This window comes from Heterocephalus glaber, unplaced genomic scaffold (genome assembly GCF_053883595.1).
Source record: "Heterocephalus glaber isolate CG9 unplaced genomic scaffold, H.glaber_assembly_v1.0 deba00001447, whole genome shotgun sequence".
Taxonomy (NCBI): Eukaryota; Metazoa; Chordata; class Mammalia; order Rodentia; family Bathyergidae; genus Heterocephalus; species Heterocephalus glaber.
Genome location: NW_028258299.1, coordinates 7,140,087 through 7,148,399, shown reverse-complemented (window position 1 = coordinate 7,148,399; position 8,313 = coordinate 7,140,087). Strand labels below are relative to the sequence as shown.

The 8,313-nt window shown below is 52.9% G+C and overlaps 1 long non-coding RNA gene across 1 annotated transcript; it reads right to left on the bottom strand.

Moving 5' to 3' along the window:
- Window positions 1–1,144: 1,144 nt before the first annotated feature.
- LOC110345599 (uncharacterized) lies at window positions 1,145–6,516 on the bottom strand. The gene is made up of 2 exons (XR_002389030.2): window positions 3,301–6,516; window positions 1,145–2,286 (listed from the first exon to the last, which is right to left on the bottom strand). It is a non-coding gene; the product is annotated as an uncharacterized LOC110345599 (long non-coding RNA).
- Between the last annotated feature and the right edge of the window lie 1,797 nt (window positions 6,517–8,313).

Sequence of the window (8,313 nt, the reverse complement as noted above, 5' to 3'; positions counted from 1 at the left end):
TATCAATGTCATTTCCAGCAGCCCTGTGACACAGATGGGCATGGCCACCCATGTTCCAGAGGAGGGGCCCCAGGCCTATCTGTGGAGGTTCAGTGGCAGCACAGGAGGCCACTGGATGCCAGCGTGGTCTTTCCAGAATCCAATCAATGCTCCTATCCATGGCTTCCCTGCAGTTCCCAAGGATCTGGCAAAAGAGACCTTGGGGCAGATGGCAGTGGAAGTGTCAGGGCCACTGCAGGACCAGCCCTGGGCCTGAGCCACCTCGGAGTGCCCACTGGAGGCCTGACCCAGAGTTGGCCTCACAGGAAGAGCAGCCACCACTGTGGTCTCTTTCTGTCTGTCACTGTGTGACTTGTACAAGCATCAAGGTCCCCAGAGAGCTTGCTGCCTGGCACAAGCAGGACTAGAACTTGAGGGCCCTGACTCAGAGCCCAGGGTCCTGCTTCCTACCTCACATCCTGCCACACTACTGTCTCCCAAATATTTCCTGTTATTTCTGTCTAATACACTGGAAAATGTGGGTCTCACTATTGTTTATTTAATATCAAGATCACAGAGTTGTAAAATCTCTCACTCGTGAAATAAATCAGTCACACAATACCACAGATTGTGTGATTTCCATATATATGAAATTTCCAGAACAGGAAATCCACAGAGACAGGAAGTAGATTAGCGGCTGCCTGGAGCCAGGACAGGGGTTGGGAGGGATGGGGAATGACTCCTACGGAGGGGAGGGGAAAGCTCTAAAGCTGCCTGCAGTGATGGCTGCACAACTGTGGACATCCTAAAACCATCGACCCGTGCACTTTAAGTGGTATGTAAATTGTATCTCCATCACGCTATTTTTTGAAAAAATCACCAGCCTCCCTTGGCCCATTTCCCTGCCTGCAAACCAGTGATCATGAGGCTGCTCTTGCCACTGTAAGAAACAGGATTTGTTATTTGATTTTCACTAGTTTACATTTAAGGAGCCACACGTAGTGAGCAGCAAACCTGCTGGACCGTGAAGTGGAAATGAAGCGGCCAGTGAGGATTTAGAAATAAACACTGGGTAGAGCTGCGAGGAGACGGCCAGGGAGAGAGCAGAGCGGATGGTGGATTCCTTCACAGGCGTTGCTGTAACAAATTGCCTGAGGAAGCCAGCTAGATAAAGAGGTTTATTGGCTCACAATTCTGGTGACAAGGAAGGTCCAAACAGCTCGGTGACAGCATCCTGGTGAGGACCCCAGCTGGGATGCAACGCGGCGAGAAGCAGAGGAGGAACGGAGGGGTCGAGCACGCGAGGTGGCCTTGCTTCCTCACCACCTGCACCCTGGAGGACTCCACAAGACCAGCGCTGATCTCGTCCAAGGACGATGTTCCCATTGTTACAGCCCCTCCACCAGAACCCACCCCTTAAAGTTCAGCACCTGGACACTGAGACACTGGGACAAACAGTCTGGCACCTGCTCCTTTGGGGACAAACACACCCTAACCATAGCAGATGCAGAGGGTTGACATGGGTGCTGGGAAACTGAACAGAGAAGGAAGGAGTGAGCCATGTAGCTACCTGAAGGAAGAGCATTAGGGCAGAGGGTGCAGCAGGATGAAGGCCCCGAGGCAGGACGTGTTTGTGGGATTTAAGGAATAGCTGAGACGCCAGGGAGGCTGAAGAGAGTGAGAGGTGGCTCTGCCCAGGCTAGAAACAGCCACCTGGTAAAAAGTTGTGGAGGTCTGTTATCCCTTGAAGGCAAGGCTGACAGGATTTCCTGGTGGAGGACCGTAGGCAGCAGAGCTGGCCAGGCAACAAGCCCCAGGCTTTAGGGCTGAGCACCTTGGAAGTGGGGGCGCCATCCGCTGACACCACAGAGGCTGGGGTGACACAAAGGAGCCGAGTTTGGATCTGTTCTGCTTGGGGAGCTGACTGGGGACCCTCAACAAGAAGCGCAGGACACTGGGGAGCCCAGGGGTTGGGCAGTGGAGGCAAAATGTGGGGACACCAATCCATCTGTCCCTATCAGGAGGAGGGGCATGGCTGTGCTCAGAGGGATGGGCCAGAGGACAGCCACATGAGGCTCAGCAGTGGGCTCGGAGAAGCTGCTGAGTGGTTCCCCGGATGTGGCACTGGGGACAGAGGCCACCACTGCGCACACAAACATGGACAAAGCCCTCTGAGCAGGTGGCGCAGTGGCTGGTGGCACCGACATCTTGGCTGTCAGGAGGGAACTTCATGACTCTCCCAGTGTGCCCGAGAGGCTGCCTGCTGCATCCTGTGCTGGCCCGGAGAAGGCGCTGGAGGGAGCGGAACTAGAAGAGGCAGGAAAATGGGGAGGGGCCAGGGAAGGCAGCCGCAGCCCCTGCTTCATCATCCACTGGCCCTCCTCTCCCTCAGCCCTGGCCGAGGACACCCCAGGGACATCACACACCCAGGCACAAAAGCAAAATTCATGCCAGCAGGAGGGGAGCGAGCTTAGAGAACAAACACACTAAAGTAGTGAGTGGCATGGTGCCTTGGAACTCCGAGCTGGCTCTTTGGGGAAGAGGAGAAAGGCAGAGGAGGTAAAGAGGTAGGTAGAAGGAGGTGTGCGGTGTCAACTTCAGGACTGAAGAGGGACAGGCTGGTGGAGGAGGTGGCATTTGGACAAGACTGGGAGGAGGCGGGCTGAGTCTTGGGCCAGGGAACACTGCCCCCTCCCTCTGCTCGCCTCCCCCCCCCTTCCCTACAAATCCCCCTGCCACTTTCTCCTCCATCTTTTCTCTGTCCCCATTCCCTCCCCTGCCTCCCCATCCTTCCCTTCCTGTTGTCTTCCTCCTATATCCTCTACCTCTTTCTTGTCCCTGTCCTTGGTGGGAGACAGAGAGGTGAGAACAAAAAGCCAAGAACAGCAAGGAGGAAGGAGCTCCCACCCAGGGAAGGGCTCTGGTGCAGCCTGGGGGAAGGGACTGGAGCCACCCAGAGTCCTGGGGTGGGACCGGTACCCCAGGAGGATCACAGGCCTGTGACTCTTTTATGAGAAGTAAGAAATATGATTAGCAGATTAGAGGAAACACGTGGCTTATTTCCCCTTTCTACCACGGCCAATTAGATAAAGGGAAATTAAGTCACAAAGCCTGGGCTGTGTCTGGTCAGCGGGCCAATAGCAGGTGTTTGCCCAGCCCTGCACAGAAAGAGTGGATCCCGGGCCCTCCTGGCTCAGACACTTCGTGGGGACCTCTGGGCTACTAAGTCCCAGGCATCCTCCTGTCCACCCCCCAGCCCACCTCTCCCATCAGGACAGGTGACCACCACGGTGAAGGGTGAGGTAAGCAAAACATACTTACCCAAGCCACCCTGTCCACCAGGACTGTGCTGAGTGGTTGGAAGTTCCAGAGGGTTCCAGAAGGTTCCAGAAGGGACCAGAAGGGAGGTGCATCCCCCTCCCCCATCATAGACCTTGGACCTAGACAGGACGTGTCACCTTCAGAGCCAGCAGGAGTGACATCCGACACACAGAACAAGCGGGCACACCATTGTTAGAGATGGCAGGGGAGAGAGGGGACAGGTGCCTACTGCATCCAGGGGGCAGGGGTTGGAGGCTGGGTCCAACCCACCGTGCTCTGCCCTGAATGCTCCGTGCAGCATGTAGGGAGGAGGAGGATCACTGAGGCTGGCTGCATGAGCGTCCTAGTGGCCGAGGAGAGAGGTGGGTCCTGCGGTGCGCAGAGTGAGCACCGTAGGCTCCTCTCTGGCCAGAGCCAGACACCCCCTCAGCGTGTGACTCTGCCAATTCCATCTTCTGGTGACCTTACTCCAGGAAGATGGATGGGCAGGAGTCAGGGTCATCAGATGTGCTGTTTCCTCACTGTAATCAATCACTCAATCAACTTAATTTACATAGCATAGCACTCAAGCAAGCATCAGATCCCCCATGATCTAGTGACTCAAAGCCACCAGCATTTGTATCTCACACACAAAGTCCAGAGGTAGCCATCAGCGGGCTGGGAAGGTCTTCCTATCAAGTCGTCAGGACCCAGGCTCCTTCTTTGTTTCCGCTCCTCCATCCTAGAGGCCACGTCTTAGTTTGAGATGGCTGCTGGTGTTCCATCTATCACAACTACAATCTAGGTGGCAGGAAGGAGGGAGTGAGAGGGGAGAGACAAAAAGGAACAGCCCCTTACTATTGAAAAGATTTTCTAGATATCCAATATCTCACCTCTACTGACCTTTCAGCAGCCAAAACTTAGCCACATGTAAGTTCCCCCGAGAGCCTTGGTTGAACTAAGGACAGTTCCAGAGATCTTGTGTGTGATAGCAGATCTTATGATGTGATCTTGGACATGTGATAGCAGGTCCTGGTCCTGGAGCCATCAGCCTTGCCCCAGTCGCTAGCTCTGAGTGAAAGGGTCAGGCTGTGAGTCGTGCTCTTAGTTACTACACCACACTACATCCTCAAGTTCCGGTTCCAGCCATGGGACCCTGGCAAAGTCCTCTTAGCCTCATCTCCTATATCCATAAAGTGGGAGAAATAACAGCAGCCACTTCGAGAGGCTGGATGTGGAGCAAGACAGATTCATGGAAATAGATCAAGATCATGTGTGAAGCAGATCGAGGAATCAAGGATCTGATTCTGTTTAGCATGAGTTAAACTCACAAGAGAGGTGCTGGGCCCCACTGCCACCCTCGATGTATTCACAGACCCTCACTGATGGAAGAGTCCACTCTGCAGTAAGTGAGGGGTCTCTGAGGTCCCTGGAAAAGTCCACTCTACAGCACAGTGAGGGGATACTTTCCAAAGTCCTCACCTCCAAGATGCCCATGGGCCACCTGGTGCTTCTCCTCAACAAGATACTCAGTGCAGGTCTGGCTGGGCTCTGTCCTCATCTCCTGTCTCTGTCCCATTGCCCCCAACCCCATCACTGTCAGCTGGTCCAGAGAGGAGCAGACTGCAGAAGGAGGTTGTCCATTGCCTTGGAAACCAGGGCTAGAACCCAGCACCCTGCAGCTCCTGGGATGGAGGATGTGCTGCCTCTGAGTCCTAAGTCCCCAGATGTCCTCCCAGCATGTGCACATGCATGTGTGTGCACACACATGTATGCACACATACACACATATGCACGCACTCCCAGCAGCCAGCCAGCTGACTTACTGGGTGTCTCCAGCTAGTGGAAGACTAATTCTCTGGCCAGAGAAACTTGTCCTACAGTCCAGGACAGCAAAAGAAAGGGTTGACCCAAAGGGGCTAGGAGAGGTCACTGAGGACAGTCCTTGGCTGTCACACTCATGAAGCCTCCCACTCGGGCCAGTGCATGGCCAGGCATAGAAGCCACACCCCAGCAAGAGCTCGGGTCCTCCCGGAGACAAATAAGTTTTGCAACTTTCAGAGCAATAAAGTGACCCAGGCAAGGTCTTCAGTGGAACCAGTGAAGATGACTTATTTGTTACAGAAAAGAAAAACAGATAAATTTCCAAGGGACAAATCTAGCACACATTGCCTTAGCCACCTGATCAAATGTAAGGTCACCAAAAGTGAGACAAACTGACATTATGTACCTCCTTAGGTAATGCAATAATGAAGACACGGCACCCCCTATGTGGCATTCTCAGCAGAAATTTGAACTACACAATCAGATGTATTCAAGTTGTGGGGCATTTTACAAGACATCTGATATGGACTCTTCAAAAGTGTCCATAACAAGAAAGACCAAAAGATGAGATTAAAGGAGACTAAAGGACTGTGACAATTAAATGCAATGCACGAGCGATAAGTGGATCTCGAATGGGATAAAACAGCTATAATAGACATTTCTAAAACAATTGGGGAAATCTGGGTATGAACAGTACAACTGATAGCATTATGAGATCCGTGTTAAAGTCCTTGGGTCTGATAATTACTTCTTTATGCTTATGTGGGGACGGTCCTTCTTCATAGGAATACATGCTGATTATTTGGGAGCCCAGAGTCTGGTGTTTGCAGCCTACTTTCAAATGATCAGAAGAAAGAAGAGAAAGGGAGAATGTAAAAGGGGGCCAGTGCTAACACTGGGTAAATCCGTGTGAAGGACAGACAGACATTTGAGGGGCTGCACTTTCAACTTTTCTATAGGTTTGAAATGTTCAAAATCTCAAACATTTAGAAGAAAAGATTCTTCAAAGAGAAGTCAAATGATTCCTGATCTTTCCTAATGTTTCTGGGCATTTCTGCAGTAAGGGATGGGGGGGCCTCTTCCATTCTATCTGGTCACCTGGTCTTTGCCCGCATGAGGCAGATTGTGGTTTACCAGGCCAAGTCCCCCCACCTGGGCTCCATCAGGAGAGGGAGCCCTCCCATGGCACCTGATGGTGGGTAGCAAGTGTAGTCCAGGTTTGGGGGTTCAGGTGTTGTTAGTCAGTCTAAGGCTCTTTGGCTTGATTCAGATGGAAATTGTGAATTGGCAGAGTACAGCTCTGCTGACAACCTGACATCACCAAATGACACTAGGTAATGCTGGCTGCTACCCGGTAACGCTGGATGCCATTAGGTAAAGCTGAATGCCAACTGCCACTGTTGTGCGGGACACTGTAGGTCAGCTCCACCCCGTGCTGGACACCATAAGTTGATTGTACCAGGTGCTAGTCTCTGGAGCTCTTCATTGCTTACAGCTGTGAATGTGTATTGATCTTTCTTTTGAAGATCACTCTGCCTACATTATGCATGCTAGAAATCCAAGTAGATTTGCAGGGCTTTTGGAGCCCACACTACCTGAGATGCAAACCATGATCAGATTTACAGGAACATCAACGTGAGTCTTTATTTTAACAGGGCCCGTGCTGCGGCACCGTGGGGTCAGTACACAGGAGGGAGCCCTGCTAGACTGAACCCTGGAAGTGGCTGGGGAGCGTGGCTTACAGAGCAGCTGCAGGCCTTTGTCAGTGAGTGGCAGGAATGAATGCTTGCTATGAGTGTGGGTGTGCAGATAGGGACCCAGTCCCTCCCTTCCTGGTCTTAGCCACCTCAGGGTGCCTTTCCCTTCCTCAAAAAGCCAACAGTATTGCCTGCAGTGGCAGGTGTCAGAGAAGGGCATGCTGGCCACCAGCCAAGCCACAACCCCCTCAGCTGGCACAGGGAGAAATGAGTCAAGAGCTTCTGTCTCACAGGAGGCTGATTCAGAGAAAACTTAGTATTTGGCATCCTCTTCTGGAAACCTCCCTTAGTTTCATGACACACGCACTTGTAGCCCACTTCATGTAGCACAGCTGCTTCTCCTCTCCTCCTCTCCTCCTCTCCTCCTCTCTCCTTCTCCCTCTCCTCCTCTTTTCTTGCTCATCTCGGCTGCCCTACAATGGCATTTTCCCTTTGAAGTCAGCAGCCACCGTGGGCTAAACAACCATGGCACCTCTTCAAGGTTGACGCCCAGATTGCTCCTGGTAAAGCCGCCTTCCGTCTGCCACTCTCGAACCTGACTCTATGAAGCCCTAACATCCTCACTCCACGATCAGTGACAGTAACAGCTACCACTCTCGGAGCATTAACCACGTGCCCAGCACTGACTGAGCCAGGGACTTTGAATGCACCATGCCAAACACTGGGACCAGCCCCCAGAGGGGGACTCTGGAATTTGAGACTGAAGATGGCTAAGGAACTCGCCCAGGGTCCCCAGCAAGGAAATGGAGAGGCAGCCTCGGCCGGGACTTGTCAGATGCTTTCCAACTTGGCCAACAAATGTTCTGTACTCAGAGGCTTCAGGACTTCCCAAGGTCACACAGCTGCCCAGAGGGACAGTGGGGCTGCACCGCAGGATGCTCTGTCCCAGGCCTCCCCTCCATCCTCCTGGTCCATGTGGGAACTTTCCCTCCTGCAGAGGGAGGAGGGCCATGAAAGGTCAAAGGGAAGAGAGGCTGAGCAGCCTCAAGTTTGGAGGAGTCAGGAGCAGGTGCTGGCAGGGAAACTGCAAGTGTCCTTGGGCCCAGGCCTGAGCGGAGCAAGCAAATGACGTGGAAACGACTAAAGAAACTGTGAAGGTTGGAAGGGGGCAGAAGTTGGAGAAAATTCTCGACCACACCTCAGTTCAGCGGCCCCCAGTCCAGAAAACGGATACTGGGTATCAGGAAAATGCAGGGTGCTCCCCCAATGTAGGATCGCCACCCCCAATCATGACCTGACTCTGCAGCCTGGCCCCAGAGGTTTAGCTTCCTCCATGCCCTCCTGGCCCCAAGCAAGCTGGGCGAGTCTGGGGAAATAAACTGGGAAAGAGATGAGAAATTTAATCAAAAGTTGCAACAATGAAGTGCACACTGGAAACCGGGAGGCGATTGAATTGCTGGGGAGTAGAGAAGGGCAGCAAAGGATCAGAGGCCTGGGAGAGAGGAGGAGAGGA